The sequence below is a fragment of the Stomoxys calcitrans genome, chromosome 3, assembly GCF_963082655.1.
Source record: "Stomoxys calcitrans chromosome 3, idStoCalc2.1, whole genome shotgun sequence".
Classification (NCBI taxonomy): domain Eukaryota; kingdom Metazoa; phylum Arthropoda; class Insecta; order Diptera; family Muscidae; genus Stomoxys; species Stomoxys calcitrans.
In genome coordinates, this window is record NC_081554.1 from 117,943,525 (window position 1) to 117,971,258 (window position 27,734).

At 37.9% G+C, this 27,734-nt stretch overlaps 1 protein-coding gene across 1 annotated transcript in view; it reads left to right on the forward strand.

Annotated features, from left to right (window-relative positions):
* The first annotated feature begins 13,783 nt into the window (after positions 1–13,783).
* LOC106085296 (peroxisomal acyl-coenzyme A oxidase 3) overlaps positions 13,784–27,734 on the forward strand; it is an 84,033-nt gene continuing 70,082 nt past the window's right edge. The window contains exon 1 of the mRNA XM_013249492.2: positions 13,784–13,993. The gene's annotated coding sequence lies outside the window, so the exon portion shown is untranslated. The remainder of the gene's footprint in view (positions 13,994–27,734) is intronic.

A 27,734-nucleotide genomic window follows, 5' to 3' on the forward strand; every position in this document is an offset into this window, starting at 1 on the left:
TTGGGGAATCAGGAGACGACTCAGCCGTTAATAACCTACTTACTAAAAGATGCATTACGGCAGGCTTGGGATCTGTGGATCCAAAAAGATGGGTCAGTAGAGGAACAACTCGACGAGGTGTACTGTCTCCTCTACTTTGGAATATAGCCAGTAACAATATATTATTATCTCTGGAAGAGAAAGGCTTAAAAGTGGTCGCGTATGCTGATGACGTGGCAATTGCGGTAAGGGGAAAGTTACCCAGCACTCTAAGAAGTGGGCTACCGAAAGTGGTCTGAGTCTAAATCCGTGCACGACAGCAGTAGTTCTTTTCAGCAGGAGATACAAGTTGCCTACAGTGGAACCTGTCTCCTTGGGTGGAGAGAATGTTCTATTTACAGAAAGCGTAAAATACCTGGGTGTGGTGCTGGACAGGAAATTGAACTTACCTATACACCTGCAAGAGAGCCATTGGCAAAAGTTGGGGGTTTAGGCCGCGTGTCATGAATTGGCAGCGTGTGTCAAGCAGAGATGAGCTTCTTCATCCATAGCCAACGCAGCCGTTGTATTTTGATGCGTGTAACTATGCCATCGTCGTCATACAGCTCGTGGTTCATACGTCGCCTATATTCTACGTTAACGCAAACTGGTCCATATATTTTACGAAGAATCTTTCTCTCAAATACTCCAAGCACTTCCCCGTCTGCTTTCACAAGTACCCATGTTTCAGAACCATATAACAACACGGGCAGTATCAGTGTGTTGTATAGTGTAAGCTTCGTCTGTCTAGAGGTGGCCTTGTTTCTAAACTGCTTACTTAGTCCAAAATAGCGCCTGCTTGCCAGTATTATTCTTCGCTTTATCTCAAAACTGGTGTCATTCGTTTCGGTTATGGCAGTGACGAGGTAGATAAAGTTACTGACTATCTCAAAGTTGTGGTTCCCAACTTTCTCCATTTTCTTTATCTGGTCGGTAGTACAAGGCGTTTTGGTAGTTGATGCCATCAATTTCGCCTTATTTAATGCCAGACCCATTATCACTGACTCTCTTTTGATTCTTTCAAAGGCAGCAGTTACTACTTCCGTTGACCGACCTATGATATCGATGTCGTCGGCATAGACGAGTAGCCTGTGTTCTCTTGTGATTAGTGTGTCATATCTATTCACATCTGTATAATCTTGTATAATCTTCTCCAAAAGGATATTAAAGAGATCACACGATAGGCTGTCGCCTTGTCTGAAACCTCGTTTGGTATTAAATGGTTCGGAGAGATTCTTTCCTATTCTTACTGAGGAACGCGTATCAGCAAGTGGCATCCTGCAGAGTCTTATTAATTTTGCAGGGATACCAAACTCAGACATGGCTTGAAATACATTTGAACGTAAAGGAGTATCGAAATCGGCTTTCTAGTCAACAAAGAGATAGTAGGTGTTAATTTGTTCTTCTCAGGTCTTTTCCAGGATTTGGCGCAGTGTGAATATCTGGTCCAGGGTTGATTTACCAGGTCTAAAGCAGCATTAATAGGACCGAATTATCTCACTGACTCTAGGTTTAAATCTTTCACACAATACGCTCGTGAGTATCTTGTATGCGATGGGGAGAGGACTTTTTCCTCTGTAGTTGGCACATTCCATCTTGTTTCCTTTCTTGTGTACGGGACATAGTATGCTGAGGTTCCAATCATCGGGTATGCGTTCTTCTAGCCAGATTACGCAGATAAGCTGATGCATACGGCTTATCAGCGTGTCGCCTCCGTTCTTAAATAGTTCAGCGGGTAACCCGTCGGCTCCTGCTGCCTTGTTGTTCTTTAGTCGAGTCACTGCTACTTGGACCTCATTCTGACTAGGAGGTAAACATTCTATACCATCATCAGGGATTGGTTCTGCGGTATCCTCTTCACCGCCAAAGTCGGACACTTGCAGTTGGATAATATGTTCTTTCCATATCCTCAGCATGTTATCTGTGTCAGTTACTAGATTTCCTTCTTTGTCTCTGCAGGAGTATGTGGAGGAGACTTCCGGTACCGAAGTACGGATTTCGTGGCATTTTCCATTGAGTGGCCAATATTTTGCCACTGCACCATTATATCATCGGAACAAGGAGTGCTTTCATCAAGCAGTTGGGTCAGTCGAGTGTAGTATGGCGCTGCCATCTGTTGTGTTTGCAACTTTTCAATATCCAGCTTCCGTGCAGTGTCAGATGGTACTTTCCTCGACATGTTCAAACGGGTGCGAACCTTTGCTTCAACAAGGTAATAATCCGAATCTATATTCGCTCCACTGATCGATCTTACATCTAACACCCTGGATGAATGCCTTCCATCTATCACAACGTGATCAATTTGGTTCCTCGTGTTTTGATCGGGTGACAGCCATGTGGCTTTGTGGATATTTTTATGTTGAAATCTGGTGCTACTAACTACCATGTTTTTTGGCGCGGCGAAATCTATCAGCCTCAACTTATTACTGAACGTTATCTCGTGGAGGCTAAACTTTCCGACTGTTGGACCAAAAATGTCTTCCTTCCCTATTTTCGCATTAAAATCTCCCAGAACGATTTTAATATCATGGGCGGGGCAGCGGTCATATTCTCTCTCTAGGCGCTCGTAGAAAATATCCTCGGTCTGGTCGTCTTTGTCTTCCGTCGGGGCATGGGCACAAATAAGGTTGATGTTGAAGAATTTGGCTTTTATGCGGATTGTGGCTAGCCTCTCATCCACCGGAGTAAAACTGCAGACAAGGTGTTTCAGTCTCCGACTAACCACAAATCCACAGCCAAATTCATGCCTCGTGTTACGGCAGCTATAGTATAGTTCGTCACCGTTTGGTGTTGTAGTGACGCCATTCCCAGTCCATCGGTCTTCCTGTAAGGCGGTTATGTCTGCCTTGTACTTCTCTAATACATCCGCCAGCGCGTATACTGCACCTCTATAGGTGCAGTATACCAGGTGCAGATCCGCAAATCATGGTCCTTTTTTCGTTTGCGTGGGTCGTCAACGTTGGGGGGTCCGTTTTTACTATTCCTTTGTTTTTCATAGTATTTCTATGTTTTCCGGGGGCGGGTTACTGGCCCAGCGCCCCAATCGCATGGGTTTTGTGGGATTGCATGTATCCCTCGTCGTGGCAAGATCCGACGCTCGCCACCAGCCGCCCCTCACCTGGGAACAGACGCTGATGTTGGCCATTGATTATTTGAAGGCGTCAATAACTCGCCTTGTCATCTCGAGTATTATTGACACTCAGTATTTAATTAAGAGCCAGTGCCACCTGACTCCTCACTGAGACTCTCCTCTCGAAATTCGCTGACTGCCCGCGGAAGCATTTGCAGCTACTCCGCATAAAAACGGAGCTTTCCACCATCCTCAACCCGTGGACGCGCCCGGTAGCTTTCAGCTAAGCTTCCCGTGATAACGATGGGTACCACACAAGTCGGAGCTCAAAGTTCCAGCCTGTGTGGTGCCGGGCTTTCAAGAACGTTATAGATGATAATAAGGTGAGTGTTTTAGTACTTCTCGATCATTCCAATACTTCTGATTCTGTTGATCACCAAAATTTATGTATGAAGCTTCAGCTTAACTTCACTTAGACTAAAACAAGATTAGTAAGAGATCTTATATTAGTAATCGATATCAATCAGTTTTTGTTGGTAATAAAATGTCTGTGCATGTACAATTAAATAAAAGAATTCCACAGGGCTCGATAATGGGGCCTCTATTGTTTTCTATGTACGCAAATGATCTCCCCATCCAATAACTCCATAGTCAGGTCCTCTTGGAAATCTATAGGAAACCAGGAAGGAATGGAAGAGGTTTCGGATACCTGAGAAGACACTTGAGGTCGAATGCGAGATACTGTTGCCAGCGGCGCAGTCTTGGATTGACAGAACCCTAGTATTGTCATCTGGAAGATCATGTTACACGGATGGATCAAAGCTAGAACAGATTGGGCCAGGGAGTCTACATTAATACCCCAGGGACTGAGATCTGTTATATACTCCCTGGCCATAATACGGTCCTGCAGGCGGAGATCTTGTCGATCACGGAATGCGTGAGGTGGTGTGGTGCTAACGCGAGGGCGTCGAGTATGAACATCTTTACGGACATTTTACTGTTCATAAGAGCAATAACAACCAGGATGGTTAAGTCTCGAACAGTCTTTGAGTGTAAGAAGGAGATAAACGCCTTCTCTGAGGATGGCACGATCCGTATCGTTTGGGAGCCGGGACATAGCGGAGTAAGGGGAATAAAAAAGCAGACGGTTTGACGTCAACAAACTTGGTTAACCCGAAGCTTTTCGGGTTGACGCAGTCCGAGTTATGAGCGCGGGCTACAAACGTAACACTGTGGAACAGCGAAACCGTCTGCAGAACGACGAAAATCTTAAGGGGGAGCCGGACTTTGAGAAGATGAGGGTATTACTGAAAGGAAGCAAGCAGGAGGTCAGTAAAGCTTTCGTTTTCATAACAGGACGCAGGACTACGAGCGCACTTATGTAAAATAGGTGCGGCAAGTGATAGCATGTTTAGTACATGCGGGGAAAATAATGAAACGTTGGAGCATGTCATTGCCCGGCTTTCGCGGCTAACAGGGACTGGCACTTAGATGGGGACACAATACCAGACATAAACCTACTAAGGGCTTGGTATGGAAAACAATTAGGGACATACATTTTCTTTTCAAGTTTACTTTTTAGTATTTAGAGCGCACAACAAGCCGATTGGTTTAGTTAGGTGTATATCCATAGTGGCATGGGGCGGATTAATATCCGCATCCTCTTTTCAACCTAACTTAATGAAGATCTTTCCAGAGTTTATAAGTGGGCAACTGCTAATGGTTGGTTGTTGAATCCACAGAAGTCCTAATGTTTGGTGATCCACAGAAACAAAAAGATTCCATAAAGGAATACTGATGTTTATATAAATAATCAAAAGATTTACATGGTTTCCGTGCAAAAAACATGGGCGTAGCATTTAATAGCTCTTTGACTTGGTCAAATCATGTGAATGTGGCTTTTGGCCAAACTTATGCAAAATTGCGATCTTCATCGATCACGCATTCATTTGCACCTCTTAAGATTCGTGTTCTGCTTGCGAAAACGTTCCTTGTCCCAGGATGTGAACTTTCCAGTAGTTGCGATTCATCGAGTCAACGCAAATGAAATGTTGCTTTCTATAACATCATTCCATATGCATGTGACCGATCACATTTCACAGTTTGTTTATTAGCTTTATGGCTGTATTTTCAACACTCTTCTTAGATCAGATCATTATTGCTCATGCAGAAAGTCATTATTAAACAGAAACCTACATATCTGTACGCTAAACCAAGATTTAACCGATCAAGTAAAGGTAAGGGGTTAGTTCCATTTAGACCGCGTAGTCTTGTTTCTGATTGGCAGTTCCTCATAAACGCAATACGTCTTTGGAATGCACTACCACAAGAGATACAATCCACCAGCCACGCGTTCAATTTTAAGGAAAAACTTATTCATTTTTCGATATTATTATCTATTTTTTTTTTACTTTCCCTTTTTAATAATTTTCATTATTATTATATATTCTTAATTTTTTATATAATTTTCATTTTTTTCTCCTCTAATATTATTTGGATTTAATTGTACATATTTTTTGTGTATCACAATTATGTTTTATTAACTTTTGTTTTCAATTAGAAACTTTTTCCTAGAGTATAGAACAACATACGTTTATGTAGGCACCACGATTATCTTGTTTAAATTCACAGGATTGGCTTGTTCCTTTCACTACAATTCTCCGTTAAGCTTGTTCATACAGCAGGACGCAGAAAGAATAGCTCTTATAGTTTTTCTACAACTTGCCATGGAGCTTGTTCCCTAGCTCGAATCTACTTGGCCTTGTTCGCTCAGCCGGACTGTAGGAAGATTAAAGAAGAGCACATTCTCTTTTTACACCCCTCTTAGCAGATTGTTCGGATGTAGAGACACTTCCAATTTAATTTTAAATTTATTTCTACTTGAAGTAGTCCATTTTTAAACCTTTTAAACTCTTCAAAATTATATCATCATTATGTTATTTTAATTTTTATATTAAAACCCTGGACTGTAAATTATAAGACTTTTTGTCTTGTTGGGCAGAAATAACAACATGGAGATTTGAATATAACGGCTGCAGCGAAACAAATGCAAACCTCAAATAAAAATAAACGCTGCAAATCAATTTCGCCCAATTTATTCTTTGTTTATTTTTCAATTCGCCGTGGATCATATTTTGCACATGTTTTTGATTCAATTCCATGGGAACGAAACGTATTTACCGGCATTTTTTGTTGCTGTCATTACCAAATTGTTCTCTAATAAAGGAAAACGGCGCTCTTCTAACCAGAGACAAGGGCTGCCAGACTAATTTGGCAGAAAATCTGCACTTTTCAAAAACAAAAATCTTAATTTTCGGCACTTCAATTTTAAAAGTCGAAACATTTGTTTAAAAATAAAGCTCATAGTTTAAAAAAAAAAAAATTAGTAAAAAGGTTATAAGTAAGGCCGAAGTTAGGTATGAACCCACTATAATGGATATATTTTAACCTGGGTAAAAATATACCTTATGTGATCTTCAACCATGACCAACTATACCACGGGGTCGGGGTCTTCCAACGTTTGCCGAAAACTGATATAAATGTGCCATTCATGAGATCGGTTTAAATGGCAGATATATTTCTGTATAACCTATGGTCCGATTAAAACTGGATTTGGCGTGGGTGTCAGGGCCTAATACCAAATTTTTGCAAATTAAGGCAAAAATAAGTGTCAAATGAACTCGAGAAGTCAAACGATCAATCTATATGACAGCTATGAGAATGTTACTTCGGTTTGGAGTATATAGGGAGTATTTAAAGGATCAAAAATAGATTTTAAACGAGAAAAGAAATTTCATCAGGAAACCTGTTTTATGGCAATTATATATGATATAATGGCAATATTATCACATATAACTCTCGCTACCAATTTTAAGCCGTAAAAATACGCATTTTGTGAGCGATGATGTGGGGAAAACATCAAAATATGGCCTATCTTCAAACTTAATCTGTCTATGGGAAAAAGACATTTATTTGTGCCAAGTTTCAGCTCAACATATTTATTTTTAACGATTGCAGACTAATTTCTATAGGACATAGGAGGCTATGGCTATGTTGTGTTGGAATTTTTCTGGCTGAATCAATATCTTGGATAGGAAATAGAAGTTTCGATGTTTGAAAGCGAAATAGCAAACTAAAAATACCTCCACAAAAAATATATTTTTAAAATTTGAAATAAAATCGGCATTTTTAGAGTAATAATCGCAAAATTGGCATTTCTCTATATTTGAAGCTAAAAACCTTAAAATTGCCGAAAAATCGGCAAATCTGGCAGCCCTGCGGCAGACAAACACTAATATTAAATTGGTTAAAGAGAGAAATGTTGCTGTTCCTATACCTACATGTTCCCATGTGGTTGTAAACAATTCCACACTAGCACAACATGATTTATAAATGCTGCAGCGAGTATGTGGTTGTGCAAAGTGTATCCGCCGGCAAGAAAATGAAAGTATGGGTATGTATCTCAAACATACAAATACAGTGGGCCGCAGAGAATTTGATATTCTATTGACTAAACCAAGTACTGTTACCCAGTAGAGTAGGAGTATCTTAGTAGTACATGTTGTTACTTAAACTTAAATTTCTATGAATATCTATAACTTTGTATTAAAAATGCCAATGTATATATCTCGACCCTCTTTGTAAAAGAGAAATTTTCAAATGGATAACAAATAACTTTTTCTTAAAAAAAAATTGGTGAAGGTATAGACGTTTGAAGTTAAGAAGGTATAGTTCTATATGATATTTATTTTATTGACAGTATTTATTCAACTTGTTCGTGACGGAGTTCAAGCGTAATTGTGTGATTGCGTTATATATAGCTGAAAAATTACAACTGGCTGTTATTGGCGAACTCAAACACCTCAAAGTGAAAAAATTATTGTGTACCACACCATAAATCGTTATTATAATACTGGAATCGTTGCAATAACGTTCGACGAGTGACAGATCAAATTCAATGAAATCCACGCAAAAGTGGCAGTTAAATGGCTAAAGATCTAAAAATATCCTGTGAAAGGATGCACAATATAATGAAAAACTAGCTCAAGGTATAGCTTTGCAAGCTCCAAAAGACACTTGATCTTACACCAAAGCAAAGGAAGTTAGACTCTAAACAGTAAACGAGTTGCTGCGCTTGCACGAGGCCAACGTAGCGCAGAGGTAAGCATGTCCGCCTATGGCGCTGAACGCCTGGGTTCGAATCCTGGCGAGACCATCAGAAAAAATTTTCAGCGGTGGTTTTGGCTGGCGACATTTGTGAGGTACTATGCCATGTAAAACTTCTCTCCAAAGAGGTGTCGCACTGCGGCTCGCCGTTCGGACACGGTTATAAACAAAGGAGGCCCTTTATTATTGAGCTTAAACTTGAATCGAACTGCACCCATTGATATGTGAGAAGTTTGCTCCTCTTCCTTAGTGGAGTGTTCATGGGAAAAATTTGCAATTTTGCGCTTGCATGAAAGCGGCGAATTCCCGAACATCGTGTCTTTCAAAATAATAGTGTCTATTTAACTGAACGTTCGTACAACAATTTTGGCCTACGAACGCCTCCCTAAGTCATTTCCCATCTCAAGTGATGGTATGGGCAACTGCGACCGCCGATCGACGTTCTCCAATCATTTTCATCGAGCCTGAGGTCAAAGTTAATGTTAAAGAATGGACTTATTGAGAGGCAAGTTCGGTGAACATTTCATTTCACGTTTGGGGCCAGTGAATTGGCTTCCTAGATCATGCGATTTAACGCCTTAAGACTATTTTTTGTGGGGCTATGTTCAAGCTCATGTCTCTACAGACAGGGTATGTCAAAATTGGACTAAGCGGATGGACTATATAAGGCGCAGTCACGGTCAAAATTTACATGAACAATCTTCAAGCATTAAATTATATGGACCGTACTATCGACTCAAATAAAGATTTCATAAATTTTTCTGAATTTTATGTGTTTTTTTTTTTTTTTTTTTTTGAAAAACTTTCCTCTAATCGCCCGCTCTTCCGCTTTACAATTCCCTGGGATATCTTTGTGGGCCTGGAACCCAGAAGAGGTGAATTTTGAACTGTTCAGTCATCTCGTTGAGAGATCTGCGACAGTCAAGGGCGGTTTTTATGTTCAGTAATACATTTTCCAGAAATTTAATGGCTGCCTGCCTGTCTGAGAAGATATTTATGCCAATCGTCGTTATGACATTATATCTTAGCCATTCCAACACTTCGTTAATTGCAAGGATCTCCGCTTGATACACACTGCAGTGGTCGAGTAACCTATTCGATATGACCAGTTCTAGATCTTTAGATTACAACCTGCATTACACTTTTTAAACGGAATATTTTTCACATTAAATTTGTTTTACTTTAAAATTATTTTTTGTCTAGCCACGCTTCTGTATGTGATAGAAGTTAGACATATATTTGACCCATCCGCACTTCTTTTCGCGTTACCTATGTGTGAAAGGGAAAATAATATACTATTGGTGAATACACAATTTATACTATTAAATAACAACTTAATTAGTACAATTAAAAATATGTTCAGCGTATGTCTTCTTTACCAATCACTTGCCCTCATACAAAAAATATCGAATTTCTATGTCAAAATAATTAAAGCATTTAACACCTTATTTGAAAAGATTTTTACAAGTAAATACCATGTTTAATCGGTCAAATTTAGGTCTATATTTTTTCTGAGTCCATAATTTCTCCACGTTTTGTCAAATTTTTGACTTCATGGGATTTATTTTCATGACATTAATTAAAAGCGTTACATTGATTTTTGCGTTATATTTAACAAAAAACAAAAAAAAAACACTTAATCTAATATCAGAATTAAAAAAAGAATTACATCAGGAATGCACAAAATGAAAATTCGATTGTGTGGGAGAGTAGCAAGAAATTTTGCTTTTGCATTCAATTGTGATTATCTCCGTTGTGGTGGATATCCAAAGTTTGGCTCCGGCCAGATTATGACGTTTTTGTAAGATTTTCTTGGTTTTTGAGTTAAATGTGTGAGCTAATAAAGTAAACCTTTTTTTCTGAAATATAGACCAATATAATTTTATTTAATTTATTTAATTATTAATATTTTCTCTACTCCGGTCCTGCAGGCGGAAATCCGGGCGATCACAGAATGCGTGAAGTGGTATGGTGCTAACGCGAGGACGTCGAATGTAAACGTCTTTACCGACAGTAAAATTGCCATAAGGACAATAACAACCAGGACGGTAAGGTCACGAACAGTCTTGCAGTGTAAGAAGGAGATTAACATGCCTTCTCTGAGGATGGCAAAATCCGCATCGTTTGGGTGCCGGGCCATAACGGAGTAAGGGGAAATGAATGGGCAGACGATTTGGCGGCAAAGGCCAGAGGACTGCCGTCAATAAACTTGGTTAACCCGAAGCCTTTCAGGTGGACGCAGTCCGAGTTAAGAAAGTGGGCGACGAATGCGCATGCAACATTGTGGAACAGCGAAACGGTCGGTAGGATGGCGAAAATCCTATGGGGGAATTCAGATCGTGAGAAAGAAAAGAAGCAAGAAGGAGGTTACTTTAGCTATTGGTATCATAACGGGTCACATAGGACTACGAGCTCACTTATGTAAAATAGGTGCGGCAAGTGATAGCATGTGTAGGGCATGGGGGAAACAGATAACAGATACTGGCACTCAGATAACTGCACAGCAAACCAAATATCGGATGTCCGCTTGATGTTTTTTCAATTTGCATTTCTCTTTTTGTGCGAGATAAATATGTCCTAAACACATTGACACGTGGGATGCATATTTAAATATCCGATTTCAATACGATATTACTTCCGAAATTGTTGAAAATTCTTCTCGAAGTTTCGGCAAAAAAGTTTTTCTTTCAAATTCGTTTCGAAACCAGAACGAATTTGTTCCGATTTTTCTCCAAAACATCGACGTTACATTCCGAAATCATGTCAACCCCTCCATATGACTTTCGATATGATTTCATTGCGATCGGATGTGGCATCCGATCGTAATCAATCGGTACGAAATCGTAGATTGCAAAAAGGGTGCAAAAAGTCTGCTAAAAATGATAGCAGTAATTTTTCGCAAAAGCACCAAACTGTTTGAAAAGTTAAAAAGAAAAAACTAAAAATGTCATACATTTTTAAGAAATTTTAAATTCCATATTATCTTTCAATTTGCTAATTTTTGAACGAATTAAAATAACTGCAGACAAAATAACTACTATTATTATATTTGTGCTTTTAAACAAAAAATGCACGCCCAAAATTGTAAATATTTTTTATTTATATATAGCCTTGTATGGATTCATTGAAAAGTTTCAGTAAACATTGTTCGCTGATATCAGCAGACTAATTTCTCTGGGTTTATTTGTGCAACGACCCTATCAAATGCCTTGGAGATATCCAAAGCTACGAACTTACTCTCACCGATATGGTGGATAAAGCGATTCCACCGCTCCGACAGAAAGTCCATTAGGTCAGCCGTGGTGCGATTTCTGTGGAGCCTACACAGAGAAAAATAAGCCTTGTTAAATGTTGATGAAAAATTACCAATAAATTATTAAAAATTCAATAAAATGTTGAATCTAAATGTTGAAACTTTTTTTTTGATTTTGATATTCGAATTAGGAATATCATCGACGAAATGTACAACTTTTTTATAATAATATTTGAATATATTTTTTGTTTAAAAACTCCTTTCTTTTAGTAAAGATATCGTAACTGGTTTTATCAGTTGCATCAGATATTGCACTCATACATACATACACACAAACGTAAATATGTAACATCAGCAGATTAAAATGCATATTATACTTACGTTAGTGCCCTCGACGATGTGGTGGGTTACGGAGGCGTGAAGGAGTGCTCCGAGGGCAGCACTTAATGCGATACATGATCTGAGACCTTAGCACTTGCGTGTTGAGTGAGCGGTCTTGAGGACTGCCCTCAGACTGAGTAAGGGACATGTCGCTCTTCGGATCTCGGCCATTCGTTTGTTCTGCGGAAGAACGCTGGCGTGGGACAACTACGTTGTATTGGCGACGAGACTGACTATGTGCCGGGAGGATCTTTCTTCTACCGCGGTCTAGAGGTTGTCTTCCCGGATAAGGAGCTTTGGGCTAGGTATCCAGGGTGGAGGCCCTGGGGACCGGGTCCTGAATTTGTATATCTAAAGAATTTTTTTTTTATTACATTTTCTAAAAAACAAAATGTCAATGAAATTATGGAATTAAACTGCTTTTCTTAAAAATATATTCACATAAAAAGTAAACGGCAAATTTGAACTGCTTGACTTTTTCGAAAAACATTGCCTAATTGGTAGGACGAGAAATTATATGTACTTTATTGGGCTAGGCAAAGTTAGATAAGAGTGGCAGACTCACTTAGACAATTTTAAGTGCATTGTGGTACCACAGTAGCAACAGACCAAGGCCTAAGGTGGGAATCGAACCCACAACCTCCGCACACCAACTTAGCTACCGGGGCGCCTTTATTGGGTATAGGATGATTTTGAAATAACTAATTATTTGATTGAAAAGGATTAAATTTTCAATCACATTTTCTACTGACAAATTTTTCAGATTTAGTTAAAAACAAGTAAGGACGAACTAAAGTCGTGCGAAGCCGACCATTTGACACCCTACACCGCACTGGATATGCAGGCTTAGTCATGGAATTTTAAATTTGCTTAAATTTGATTTTTTGAGAAGATCGATTGGTAAATGGTTAGCAAAGGCCTTAAAAGTGAATATCGGGATATGCACATATATGGGAGCTATATTTACAACTGAACAAATGTCTATGAAATTCATAAGTCATCAGAAGAGTTATAAGAGAAACTTTGATACCAAATTTTGGGACGATCTGTTAACAAATTACTAAATAATTGAGTATTATTCAAAATCGGACGAAAATATATATGGGAACTATATCTAAATTTGAACCAATTTTTCTTGAATTCTATGGCAATACCGGGAGTCATAAGGGAATCCTTTGTGCCAATTTTCGAGATAATTGGTTAACAAACTACCAAATTATTGCAATACTAGTGCAAATCGGAGGAACATATATATGGGAGCTATATCCAAATCTGAACGGATTTTTTCCAATTTCAATGGGCTTCGTCTCTAAGTCCAAGAAAATGCTTGTGCTAAATTTGCTGACGATTGAATGAAAATTGCGACCTGACTTTGCACACAAATTAACACGGACCGACGGACAGACAGACAGACATAGCTAATTCGAATCAGAAAGTGATACTGATTTGATCGGTGTACTTATCAATGAGTTTATCCCTCTTGTGTTACACACAAATTCACTAAGTGATGATACACTGCACAATAATAGTGGTGTAGGGGAAAAAAGATTATTAAATCAATTTATAAATTGAAAATGGCAAACATTTCAATTACAATTGAAAACATTTTCGTGACATATTTTTCTGTACACCTTTGCTATCCTTTGGACATACAAAATTCGGATTTGATCGTCTTAGGCCATGCCCCCTGCTGACAGATGATAATAACACACTAAACAGTTTAGTCTTTCGATTGCTTGGGACCACCGTGGCACTCTCAGCGAGAACGTCTGTGTGCAATATGCGTACAGTTGGTCGGAATTGAAACATTTGGTCGTTTTCATCGTCGTGAGAGTTGGTGTGCCATTGTTGGGTTTCGCCGCAAGGCGTTTCACTGTGAATGGTTGTTAATAGTTTGTTTTTATATCGAAGCACTTCAGTAGTAACAGATACATCCGAAAGAATCATTCTCCGTTCGTTGTGCTAGCAAGAAGGCCTTAAGATAAAAGAAAACCAAAAATATAAAAGAAAAACACGAGCTGCTCCAGCGTAAATCGATAATTGAAGTGAAAAAATTTAGGAAAAAAACAGCGCGCTTTCAAACCAACGAAGTAATTTAAAACAAAGTGAGTGAGTGAATGAATGCTGAGAAAAGGCTTTGGCACCTTGTAATAAAATAATTTTTCTTGCAATCCGTTAATGCGTCGTCAGTGTAAAGTAGTGGCGAATCTCCAGCCAATAAAGTGTTCCTTTTTAGTACGGATTCACAGACATGCCCCACTACAAAGATTCGTCATCGACACCTTTAGCTCTACAAGTGACGTACGCACATATTTCCCAAAATTTGTTCATTCGCAAAATACACTCGGGTTCCATCAAAGTCACGTCTACTAATTCCAACATCTCGATATCTTGTTTTTTTGTTAGCAAAGAAAACATAACAAATCTTAAAACCTAAACCTATGTGTGCAAGTGAGAGTGTGTGTGTGTGCAGAGTTGATGTACCATTGGTACAGGCAAACAGACCAAACATAACCGTACACATGTGCTTATACATATGTAGTCTGTTGCTGTTGTTGGTCTTCCTCTTGGATCAGTTTTTTTTCTGCATGATTTTGTGTATCTATCTCTCGATATGTGTGAGAAGGAACGGACGGCAGCCGAAACCAACGTACAAAAAAACCGACATTAACGAGTATGTGGCCTATTCGAAACCATTGATCAAATAAGCATGTACATATGTGCACTGTGCACATATTTGTACGCGTGTGTTTCTTTTTGTTTTGTATGTTTATATATCGATACAATGTGCCGTTCATGGAGGCCTGAATGACTATTATAACTTGTTGCAGCTTCGGTTGCCAGACGGGCCGGACCGTGTCGGTCCTCTGAATTTACCCACAGGAGTGCAGGATATTGCTTTAACGCCAATGCCTACGAGAATTTACGAACGCACTAATCAACCACACATGTCATATGTTGCGAGTGGGTGTGTGCTTGGTTTTGTTATTGTTTTAGATTTGTTCCTGCTGGGGCTAAGTATGGTGGTGGCATCATTCGCTGAAAGCCCAAAAATGGATGTTTGATTAGTTCTGGGTGATGTAATGGAACTAAATTATAACTGTTAATGTTTGGACGGTGGCACCCAAGAACAATAAGCACGGGTTTTGTGGTGTACTCTGCCTCAGAATAATTCTACTATTAGAATCAGCGGTAAACGAGTAAGTCGTCATCAAATGGATGGATGAGTGAGTAATACGCGGTTGTATATTAGCACGGATCTGAAATTAGGTTAATTGTGTTCATTTGCATATGTGCATACATATGTGCAGATTCATATGGTCCTATGTAAAAGTTTCCCTTAAAACCGCTACTGTGTTCACTTTTGCGGCAAATTTCTCTACGGATGTAATTCTTACGACTGGTGAATTATTTTACAAAACAGCTGTCATACTTAGGGTTGCCAGGCATTTGGTATGAGTATTGCAGGACATTAACACAAATCGCAGCCGAGGCATTATGGGCCGTAAAACTTGTGGCACTTAGGATAATTTTGTGTTTGTTTTGCTAATAATTTTTTTTGTATATAATATAAAACAAAAATAAATTTTTGTGAAAGTTGCAACAATTTTGCCTATTTTAAAAGTTGTATATATATGTATCCACTACCGTAGGATGGGAGTGTAAAGTGCATATATTATTGATAGCCATGTCCTTCCGTCGTCAGTCTGTCTGCCGATATCACGACGAACGAATAAAGCTGGCAACTTGAAATTTTGATTAGATACATTTTATTGATGTAGAGTAAGTTTACCTGTAGTCGGCAGTTTAAGGATTTTCTTTTTTATAATCCATCCTCCTTCCGAGCACAAATTTTTAATTCAATTGAAATTTGGTTTTCAAAATTCGAAATTTTGCTTTGTTGTAGGTGTAACTATAAAAAATTTAAATTTGTTTTATTAAGTTCTTTAATTTTTCAATTTTATGAGAGAACTGCTTTTCCACCAGTAGTCGGCACCATTTTCCAATGCTCTGCACAACATGTTCCTATAGTCGGCATAAAGTATTTTAGTAAAGAAAATATTTATTAAAAAAATTATCGATGTAACTCTTGTAAAACACAAGTTTTACATTATTAATATGTACATTTACACAAAAATCAAGAAAAAACTACGAAGAACCTATAAGCTTTCACGGGACAAAGATTGAATACCCACCTATAGGTATATTAATTCTATATTCAGCTGAGATCCTATATGGACCTATTCGGAAAGAATTTAAAAGGTCACTTCTATTCAATTTTCCGGAAATCGGTTGAAAAAAGTTCAATCGAGGGATCCATCTATATAGAAGGTATATCTAAATATGATTCGATTTGAATCATATTCGATGCGAATTTAGAATGTGTCATACCTTCCCTAGCTCGCTACCTCTACTTTTGCAACATCTTGATTACAATTTCAGCGAAATTGGTTAAAAAATTAGGCTTTATAAGCTCAAAATCTCAAATCGGGAAATAGGTGTATATGACAGCTTTATCAAAAATGTAAATGCAAATTTTGCCCATGAACATTCCGCTAAGGAACACGGGCAAACTTCTCACATATCAATGAATGAAGTCCGATTCAAGTTCAAGCTCAATGATAAGGGGCCCCCTTTTTATAGCCGAAACGAACGGCGTGCCGCAGTGCGTCACCTCTTTGGAGAGAAGTTTTACAGCTTTTTGCTATTTTTAATAATGAGTGTAATATTCCACAAATTAAAATCATCTTCTCTTCCAACAAAATTTCTAAAAAATGCTTAAAGTAATCAGCAGACTTGTGTACTCAAAACAGCAGATTTTGTTACTTGAAATAGCAGTAAGAAATGGTTGCTAATACAGCAGCAGGTAAAGGCCGATGATTCATACCGCAAAATAGGCACAAGACATCATAGTAATTTATGAAAACTAGATTGAATCCTCGTGAATCCCGCAAGTTCTAGTCCATGGAAGTCATAATTCTTTTATTTGCAGTTTTGAGTTTTTTGTAAGTTAATAAAGGGTGATTTTTAAGAGCTATAGTATAGTTTTTGAAAAAAAGCATAACATTCAGAAAAATGCATTTAATCTTTATTTAAATCGATAGTACGGTCCACATAATTTAATGTTTGGAAATTATTTTATGCAAATGTTAGCCGTGACTACGCCTCAAATGCAACAACATTTTGGCCGGTATCTCACGATTAAATGCTTCAATGTTGTCTTCCAATGCATCAATTGAAGCGGGCTTGTACGTGTAGACATGAGCTTTAACATAACCCCACAACAAATAGTCTTAAGGCGTTAAATCGCACGATCTAGGAGGCCAATTGACCATTCCCGAACTTGAAATAAAATGTTCACCGAGCTCGCCTCTCAATAAGTCTATTGTTACGCGTGCTGTTTGGCATGTGGCACCGTCTTGTTGAAACCATATGTCATGCAAGTCAAGCTCTTGCATTTTGGACAAAAAAAAATTGGATATCATCTCACGATATCGCTCACCATTCACAGTTACGTGACGATTCGCATAGAAGTACGGTCCAATGATACCACCAGCCCATAAACCGCACCAAACTGTGACTTTCTGGATGCATTGGTAGCTCTTGTAATGTTTCCGGCTGATCTTCACTCCAAAATCGACAATTCTGCTTATTTACGTACCCATTGAACCAGAAATGAGCTGAACAGAAGATGCGCGATGAACTTTCTTAACAGAGCACGCATTTTGATAATAAAATGCAATAATTTGCAAGAGTTGTTCGTTTGTTGGACAATTCATGATTAAATTATAGACCAAACTGAAGATGTTTGACAGTGAAACAAAACACGAAACGTGTGTGAGCTGTTTAAATCAGTGTCGCCAAAAAGATAATAGCTTAATATCACCCTTTACATACCACTCTCAATGAAAAACGCAAATTTTTGTTCACTTAGTTGACACAAACGCAAATTTATAACAATTTTGCCGATTTTAAACAAGTTGAAAATTGAGTTTTGCGAAGCTAAATCGGCCATTGCGTCCATAGTGCGAGATGGGGGCTAAATTAAATAAGGAAATTTGGGGGTAGCATGGCTGCTTTCGGCGTTGCACAGTGGGATGGAAATAAATTAGTTAAATTTAGTATGCCATTTGTGACCGGATAAAGACATCTTCATTAAATTTTATACCCTACAAAAAAACATGTTTTTATGTGCAGGATATCATTTACAGTGTCGAAGAAGTTCAACTAACAATTTTTTTTGAAATTTTCAGAGACTTTTCTCTTAATTTTCTGTTCGTGATCAATTTTTTTAACTGATTTGGATAGTTGTTATATTTTTCCCGCTTTTTATGCTAAGGTTTGATTTTTTACTCAAAAGTTATGCGAGTTACATATCCAAAATTGTAAAAAATTCAAATGTTGAATTTTTTTTGTTAAAAAAAAGTAGTTTCGTTGTTTTGTCTCTTTTAAGATAATTTGGATCTCAAGCTTTAGATTTAGCTTATTGTATTGGACTCAACGAAAATGCGTCTCGAACAACATTTTTATAATTCGTATTGATTGTAGTAGGTGATGTGTGGAGTTAAATTTTTGACTTTTTTACGAAAATTTTGTAAAACCCTTCGAGTTCTCAAAACGCAAAGCTGTACCACAATTCTGTAACTTATAACGAAAATCGTTTAGTTAAATATGTCGACAAAAAAATCGTTTGCACTAACGATTATGTTGTTCCCTAATATCTCGTAAACTGATATCTGTTTTTTCTCTCTGGCAACTCTACCCAACAAAAAACGAAAAACACAAAGAGGAATCGACAAAAATAATAAATAATTCTTTTCATAGCCTGAAATTCTTCTTTTATTAATTAAAAAACATCACAAATCACAATAAATTGTACAAAATTATTTCAAAAAGTGCTTTCAATACCAATTTATTCGCGTAAAACTTTTGCACACATTTTTTCATATTAAGAAGCACACGCTACCACGCTTATTAATTGATTGTACACAAAAATATCCAAAATTTTTTTCAGAAAAAACCATAGAAAAATGCTCTAGTCATCGTTAATATTTATCTTCATTTATTTTGTTATAGTATTTACCAAATAATTGCCCCTCGATTATCGTTCAAAGTGGTTACTGAATACCAAATTCGTTAAATTTGTTGTTATTGCTTTTCAACCAAACGATTTTCGTTAAAAAAGTTTACTGAATTCCACTACTGAAACCCCCAACTTGGTAATATATTTTTGTTACCCCAGATGGCACCTAAATACATGCAAAAATTGTTTGCGTCTCTATGGTCATTGTACTGAAAAATGCCGATTTTGCAAACATCTTTCTCCAGTAAGGGCATTTTGGGTATTTCTTTAAGAAATGTGGCCAAAATTTATTTTTATTTTTCTAAGAAGATATTCGTCTACAAAATACTGAAAAACTTGAAGGATATCTCTATTGGTTTCAGTTTTATGACAAAATCGATTTGAATATTGGTTTTACAAAAGTACATATTGGGCCACCGTGGCGCAGAGGTAAGCATGTCCACCTATGACTCCGAATGCTTGGGTTCAAATCGCGCTGGCTATAATTGTAAGGCATCCTGTCATATTAAAATTTTTCTAACATGTGCTGTCGCTATGCGGCACGTCGTTCGGTCTCGGCGTAAACAAGGAATCCCCCCTCATTGAGTTTAAACTTTGACCAGACTGCACTCATTGTTATGAGCGAATTATCCCTTGTACCTTAACGGAAAGTTCATGGGAATTTGTTGTAAAGCAAGACCTGACCTTTCTAAAAATATATATTTCGGATGTGAAATATTTTAAAGTATGGGCGAAAATGTCTACCGAATGTGGACACCTCAGCTTTTCCTGTACTTTCTCGACAAATCACGCATTCGGAAGACTTAAATCAGGAATTCGAAAAACTTAAAATAAGTGAACATTTGAAATGTATATGGCGGAGGTTTTTGTTAGATGATATGCCGAATTTTCGGGGCGCTAGAGAGTGTGGGATCTCTTATTAAGTCATCCCCTACCAATTGTTGTTTGAGCTGCGAAATGTTCAATGTTGTGGTTCGATTTCCAAAATAGCTTTTTTTTGGAAAGTGTGCGATTTTTTCCGATTTGGCTGAAATTTTGACTCTTAACAACTGCGTCAAGTACGGTCTAATTTGGTCTATAATTAGATATAGCTCCCATATTTAGGCAGCATGCTGGTGGTGGGTTAGGCCCGGCTGAACCAAGCACGCTTTTACATTTGTCAGGTTTGTTTTATTAACCAAATTAGCGGATTTTCTCGCTTATTTTGTACGAAGAAAAATGCTTACTAAGTGGCCTGGCTATGTCATTCTATTAATTATTGTTGGCAAGCGACTACGAAAAACGCATCCTATTTATCAATATTTAAACATTGTTTAATGCTACTACATTTTCTGGTAGGTAAAATCACAATTATGAGCTCCGAGAAACATTTATTTACAATTACATTTTATTTTGTTATTTAAACATTAGATTTTTTTTTTCTGATGAGTGTTAGTTTGGGTCAACGTTATATTTCAAAGCATTGAGCATTAGCTAGCGAACCCGCAAGATTGCAAAAAAAAAACAAGTAAGAGCGTGCTAAGTTCGGACGGGCCGAATCTTATATACCCTCCACCATTGATCGCATTTGTCGAGTTCTATGCGCGGTATCTCTTTTTAGACAAACATAGAATATTGAATAAGAACTGTTATGCTATTTGAGCTATATAAAGTTATAGTCCGATTCGGACCATAAATTAATGCTGAACATTGCAGAAGTCATTGTGTAAGATTTCAGTTCATTCGGATAAGATTTGCGCCTTGTAGGGGCTCAAGAAGCAAAATCGGCAGATAGGTTTATATGGGAGCTGTATCAAGCTATTGATCGATTCAGACAGACACGCATGTTGAAGGTCATGAGAGAAGCCGTTGTACAAAATTTCAGCCAAATCGGATGAGAATTGCGCCCTCTAGAGGTTCGAGAAGTCAAGATCCCAGATCGGTTTATATGACAGCTATATCAGGTTCTATACCGATTTACGCCATACTTAGCACAGTTATTGAAAGTCTTAACAAAACACCTCATGCAAAATTTCAGCCAAATCGGATGAGAATTGGCCGCTCTATTGGCTCTAGAAGTCAAGTTCCAAGATCGGTTTATATGACAGCTATACCAGATTATGAACCGATTTGAATCATACTAAGAACAATTGTTGAAAGTGATACCAAAACACTACGTGCAGAATTTCAGTTAAATCGAACGAGAATTGCGCCCTCTAGAGGCTCAAGAAGTCAAGACCCAAGATCGGTTTATATGGCAGATATATCAAAACATTTACCGATTTAAATCATATCTAACGTAATTGTTGGAAGTGATACCAACACACTAACACACATGCAAAATTTCAGTTAAATCGGATGAGAATTGCGCCCTCTAGAGGCTCAAGAAATCAAGGCCCGAGATCGGTTTATATAGCAGCTATATCAAAACATGGACCGATTTAAACCATACGTAGCGTAGTTATTGGAAGTGCTACCAAAACACTTCGTGCAAAAATTCAATAAAATCGGACTAGAATTTCGCCCTCTAGAGGCTCAAGAAGTCAAGACCCAAGATCGGTTTTAATGGCAGCTATATCCAAACATGGACTGATTTGGCCCATTTACAATACCAATTTCGAACAGAATGACGGAATTAGTATATCCCCATCCTATGGTGGAGGGTATAAAGAACAGGCGGAATTGTTTAATTCGCAAGCTAGCGCTGTGCCAATTATTTTAGCCGGCACTGTGTACCCAAATCTGGATGGAACATTTCGACCAGAATCCAAAATGAATGACATGATGAATATACTCCTCTTATTATGGTGGTGGGTTTTAATAGATACATTTCACCTAAAATGTTCTTCTCAATAAGTAACAGTACAATAAGGTTCATAAAAGCTGATAATTACATTTGTCACCAGGGGACCGCAGGTTGCACAGACTGTCTACAAAAATAGTATGGTATGAAACAAAAACAAAAGAGTTTAATTATCCGAAGCACGCACACCAGCGGTGGTAGAGAATAAATCAACCATGAGAAGTGATTAACGCTTGAGTTGACAAAATGCCTGGATTAGAATCGACAAGAGTCGAAACACCCACATGGTTGGTACTTTGACAATTGGGTGGGGCTCAAAAAGAGGGACAGAAAATACTTCATTTGCATATCCGAACATGTCTTTCAAATTTTTAGTTGGAACATCAAAATTTCACACATAACACACTCTGACTATAACAAACCAAATTTTAAAACGTCGCCTTATCCACACTACCTTCTTCAGAATAATATGTATGCGGGTCTACGTTAGTTTTGTGTAAAGACAATTATTCCATTCCTTTTCGGTGTAATGGTTTGTTAGTCATAGAAATTACCCTTACTCATTGAAAAGTCACAAATCTTGATGTACTCATGACTGAGTTTAATTTTTACCCATGTCATATTCAGCAATATCTGAATGTCATTTTCCTATGCCTACACGCAAAAAAAATAAAACGTTTAAGACATTTTTACGAGAAACAAAATTTTTTTGTGACGAAATTTTTCTTTTATTGTAACTATGTAACGTTTCGCTTCAACATATCAAATGTTAGCCATAGCAGCCATAGTATTGTAGAATGTAACTAACTTTGTTTATTGCAAACCCTTTAACAACTTCGCCTACGGAAAAAGTACCCTTCTTTTGTTGTAAAACCAAAATCTCATTAATGGCAAGGGTATTTCGATAGCCGCAAACGATTATACGTTAAGAGAGTGGTTGAGTATGTAAGCGTATACGATAGAACAGTGATGGATAAAATATATTCTGAAAGAGTTGGTATTGCCAACTTAAATATGCTTATAATTGGTGTATATTTAAGTTAAGCTACGTTCAGATTAGTCAAATATTGGACCACATGTGTTTTACTGTGCTTCCTTGTTTGACCTTGCAAAAAAAAAAAAATGTACAATCAAACAAGGAAACATAAATTTCACAAGCAGTCGAATGTTGGGCAAATAAAATGCCTTTTTTTACCCTCCACCATAGGATGGGTATACCAATACCAATACCAATTTGGTCATTCTATTTGTAACTCCTCGAAATATTCTTCTCAGACCCCATAAAGTATATATTTTCTTGATCGTCGTGACATTTTAAGTCGATCTAGCCATGTCCGTTCGTCTGTCTGTCGAAAGCACGCTAACTTTCGAAGGAGTAAAGCTAGCCGCCTGACACAAGTACTTCTTATTAGCGTAGGTCCATGTTTGATATAGCTGCCATATAAACCGATCTTGCATCTTGACTTCTTGAGCGTCTGGAGTGCGCAATTCTTATCCGATTTGGCTGAAATTTTGCATGAGTTGTTTTATTATGACTTCCAACAACTGAGTTAGGAATAGTTCAAACCGCTCCATAACCTGATATAGCTGTCATATAAACCTATCTGTGGTCTTGACTTCTTGAGCGTCTAGAAGGCACAATTCTACTCTGATTTGGCTGAAATTTTGCACGACGTGTAAAGTTATGACTTCAATTAACTGTGCTAAGCATGCTTCAAATCGGTTCATAACCTGATATAGCTGCCATATAAACCGATCTTGAATCTTGACTTCTTGAGCCACTAGAGGGCGCTATTCTAATCCGATTTGGCTGAAATTTTGCATGAGGGTTTTGGTTTGACTAACAACTGTGTCAAATATGGTTAAAATCGATCTATAACCTGATATATCTGCCATTTAAACCGATCTGGGATCCTGAGTCACCAGAGGGCGTAATTATTATCCGAAATTTTGTACAACGGCTTCTCTCATGACCTTTAACATACGTGTCAAATATGGTTTCAATCGGTCTACAGCCCGATACAGCTCCCGTATAAACCGAAATCTCTATTTTACTTCTTGAACCCCTAAAGGGCGCATTTCTTACTCGAATTGGCTGAAATTTTACACAATGATTTCTACTATGGCCTCCAACATTCAATTCCGAATAACATTTTATGTATCAAGAATGAAAGGTGTTGTCAGTGTAAAAAAACTTAATATTTCGCACAAATTCTTGCTATAATTTATCGGAAAAATTAAACATGCATTTTTATCGTAAGCAAAATATAACATTTTTCAGGAAAGAAGTCTACTTGGCGAACATTTTTTTTATGTGAAACGAATTATTTTTTGCGTGTATGCTATGTAGTTTTAACTAAAATAGGCAGCTCAAATTAAATGTTTGTTTGCAGCTATTTTAATTTGTAATCAAAGACAGTTGTAGCAATGTCAACAACCTTAATGCTATAATTAAGCCGATTTACAAATATGTTTTGCATATTTAAGCAAAAAATTGCTAGAATTATACTTGTAATATTTGCACCTTGAGGTGGGTATTAAGTTCAGATTTCACTGTGAAACTCTATATAAAAAAATTTGTGAAAAAATCTGTATTTTGCTTGTAAATAGGGTTTTTTGAGTTCATAATCAGAATTGGGAGTTGACTTTACCGGTAAATGAACTAAATGTCCACCTTTAAGCTCAGGGCCCCGGAAACCAAGTTGTATTGTGCTCGTCTTACCGGGTTCGTTTTTGTAAGCAACAGACTAATGCCAGTTGTATGTTACGAGCTTTGTTTGTAAAGAACTATTCTCTTGAACAATGCAATTACTGATTCGTCTAACTTGACATATAGTTGTTGTTGTTGTTGATAGCAGTTTATTGTGCACTTTCTTTCGTCTGCTTGATTTTGTTGAGTGTCAAGACCCAGGAACTCTGCGACTAAGATGGGGTGCGTCCTCAGGGATCTGGGTCTGAATCGAGTGGGTCTGGCCGGGCAGTTAAACAGGTGACGTGTATCGTGCGGTCCCTGGTTACAATCGGGACATACATCTTGCACGTCGGCATCAATCCTTGCTCTGTAGGAGTTGAGGCGGCTGCGTCTGCCGGAACGTAATTGAGCCAGAACTACTCTGGTTTGCCGGGGGAGGTCGATTTCTTCAGGTGCAATGGGAGGCGGTCGTTCTCCAAAGACTACATTCACCCGGTAGCCAATTACCGCATCTGCTACCGTGCCTGCATAAATGTTGTTTAGACCTGCTTGACATGCCGCTTGAGGCTTCTGGGCGGTGGATATCTATCCACAAGATGATGATTTGGATGGTCTCTGCGATAACAGCCCAAAAGGTATTGCTTAGACAGCATGTAGTTATGTGTTCGCACAGGTAGGATCTTTGTCTCCTAATGGAGGTGGTTCACATGAGAGCTGAGGAGACAGCCCGTCGCAGTTCGGAAGGCGGCATTCTGACGGATCTGAATATTATTTTCCACTACGTGTCACAAAGTGTTTCGACTTCTTATCCCTAAATTCCACAAATGACTGGCGACCACACAGATAATTCGCGACCCATGGTTGCAGTCCTGGCTGGAGGGACGTGTTGGCGATGTCCTCAAATAATTTGGCATGGCTGATCGTGTCGAATGCCTTCCATAGATCCAGTGCCACGAGGACCGTCCTATCACATGGCCTGGACTTATTAAAGCCACGGCAAATGTGTGCGGTGATGGCATGCAAAGCTGTTGTTCTGCTGTGCATGTTGATGCTCGGCGAATGGAAATTCTTCTACGAGGCTCGGGAGGAGTAATGCCTCAAGTGTCTTTGCCACTGGTGAGAGAAGGGAGATCGGTCTGTACGACTCCCCCAAACTCGGGTCTTTTCCCGGCTTCAGTAGCGGGATCACTCTGACCATTTTCCAGACATCGGGAACTATAAGAGTGTTGAAAGACAGGTTAAGGACAGTGGTAAGGTACTCAACTCCAGGTGAATCCAGATTCTTCAACATCAATGTAGAGATTCCGTCGGGGCCCAACGCCTTAGATGATTTGTCCCACGGTAAATTGTGATGGCTGTTCATCGGCTCGGAGACTACGAATGTGGCGAATGGCTCTCCTCCTTGCCCTGTCTCATATAGTACCAGTGGCTTGTGGAGCGAAAGAAGACTAAACTGGTTACTGGTAAGTAGCCCCTTTTTATCTCAAGCCTCCTCGATAGTTATTGTTTCAAACTTTAACTTTCCCTGTCTGTCCCAATCTTCTAGACATCTTTTGCGTTTGTTGAGAAACACTTTGCTTCATTCTTTTTTAAATTTTAAGAGTTGATGTAACAGTAATCAATGATCGCTCTTAATATACAAATCTAGTAAAACACTATAAGCTTGGTCAAGCTGTACCTATGTTATCCACCACCATGGATTTAGCTAAAGATGCACACAAAGTAACTTATTATTTTATTGAATAAATCGAATCGGTTTGCTTTTTATACTTCCACAGCAGATTATTATTACTTACTGCGTTTGTTTGTAACACCCAGAAGAAAGATTGATAGACCCATTAATAAGTACACCCATCGACTCAGAATCACTTTCTGATTCGATTTAGCTGTGTCCGTCTGTGCGTCCATGTTAATTTTTGTACAAAGTACTGGTACCAATTTTCGTTCAATCGACTTCAAATTTGGCATGTTTTTCGGCCTAGCGACGAAGCCTATTGAAATTGGAAATTTTTTTTCAGATTTGGATATAGCTCCCATATACACATGTGGACATAGGTGTGAAGTTTTTTTTTGTTTTGCTAGGGTGTATGGTTTTGATATTTTTAAGTTTTTTTATTTCATATTTCAAATTAATTTATTAAGTAAATATATATTGTGTATTTGAAAATTAGTAAGAAGTTAAGACAGGACTGGAAAAAAATTAAATAACATAAATTTAAGAAATTTTTAGTAGTCTTCAACATATGTCAAGTTTTAGTATATTTTTTTCGCCCCTCTTTCAAGAGAATTTAAACTGATCTCTTTATTAAATGAATTTACTGATATCACTCAGTGCATTTCTAAGTAGTCAAAAAATTTTTGTATACCCCCCACCATGGGGTATACTAATTTCGTCTAATTTCTAATTCATCTAATTTAATGTAGAGATTAAAATAGTGTACATGAAAAAAGTTAAGAATAATACAGTAATTTGTTCATGAGTGTTAGTGTTTTGAATAAACATCAAACCAGGCAGTTAATACCTTCTATATCAACCCTTATTTTTAAGAACATCTTCAATTCTCTAAGTCATGATGAGATTAACTTACGGCAAGTCTCTACCGGGATATTATATCATGATCTTTGAATATTTGCCCACAATTGTTTTTTATTGCTGTAGGAAGCTTAGAATCTTGTCGCCAGAGTTCACCCAAAAGGTTATCAATTGGATGGAGTTCGGGGGACTGACTTGGCCACTCAATAACGATCAAATTATGATCCTGAAACCATTCACTCGCAAATTTCAATGAGTTTTTCGGGTCATTGTCCTGTTGAAATCTGTGGCAAACCCCAGACAATTAATTATATGTGCAAAAAATGTTGCTGTTTTCCATTTAAATGAGACCAGTAATTGAAGAACAATTAAGGACAACATGTTCACTGCTTTCGACACTTTTCCATTCCATAACCAATTCTCGGTTTCAACTTCATCCATAGCACCCTTATTCTTAGTTTCTGTGGAAGTTTAAAATTTCTATAGAAAATATTTATATGTGCATTATTAAAAATTTTATTTTTAGAAGCTAAAAAGCCAAAATTTTACAATTTTTTTGGTGATTATTGAGAACCACATAGCAATTGGTGAGAATTTAATAAACTTGGAAAAAGATTTGTATATATGTATATTTTTTTTATTTTGGACAAAAAATGCCATATTGGGACAAACTTTCGGGTATGGGGCGCGAAATGGGCGTGTAGTTCGATCGGGATAATATGGCAATGAAACGAAGGTTCGATGACAGTAGAGTT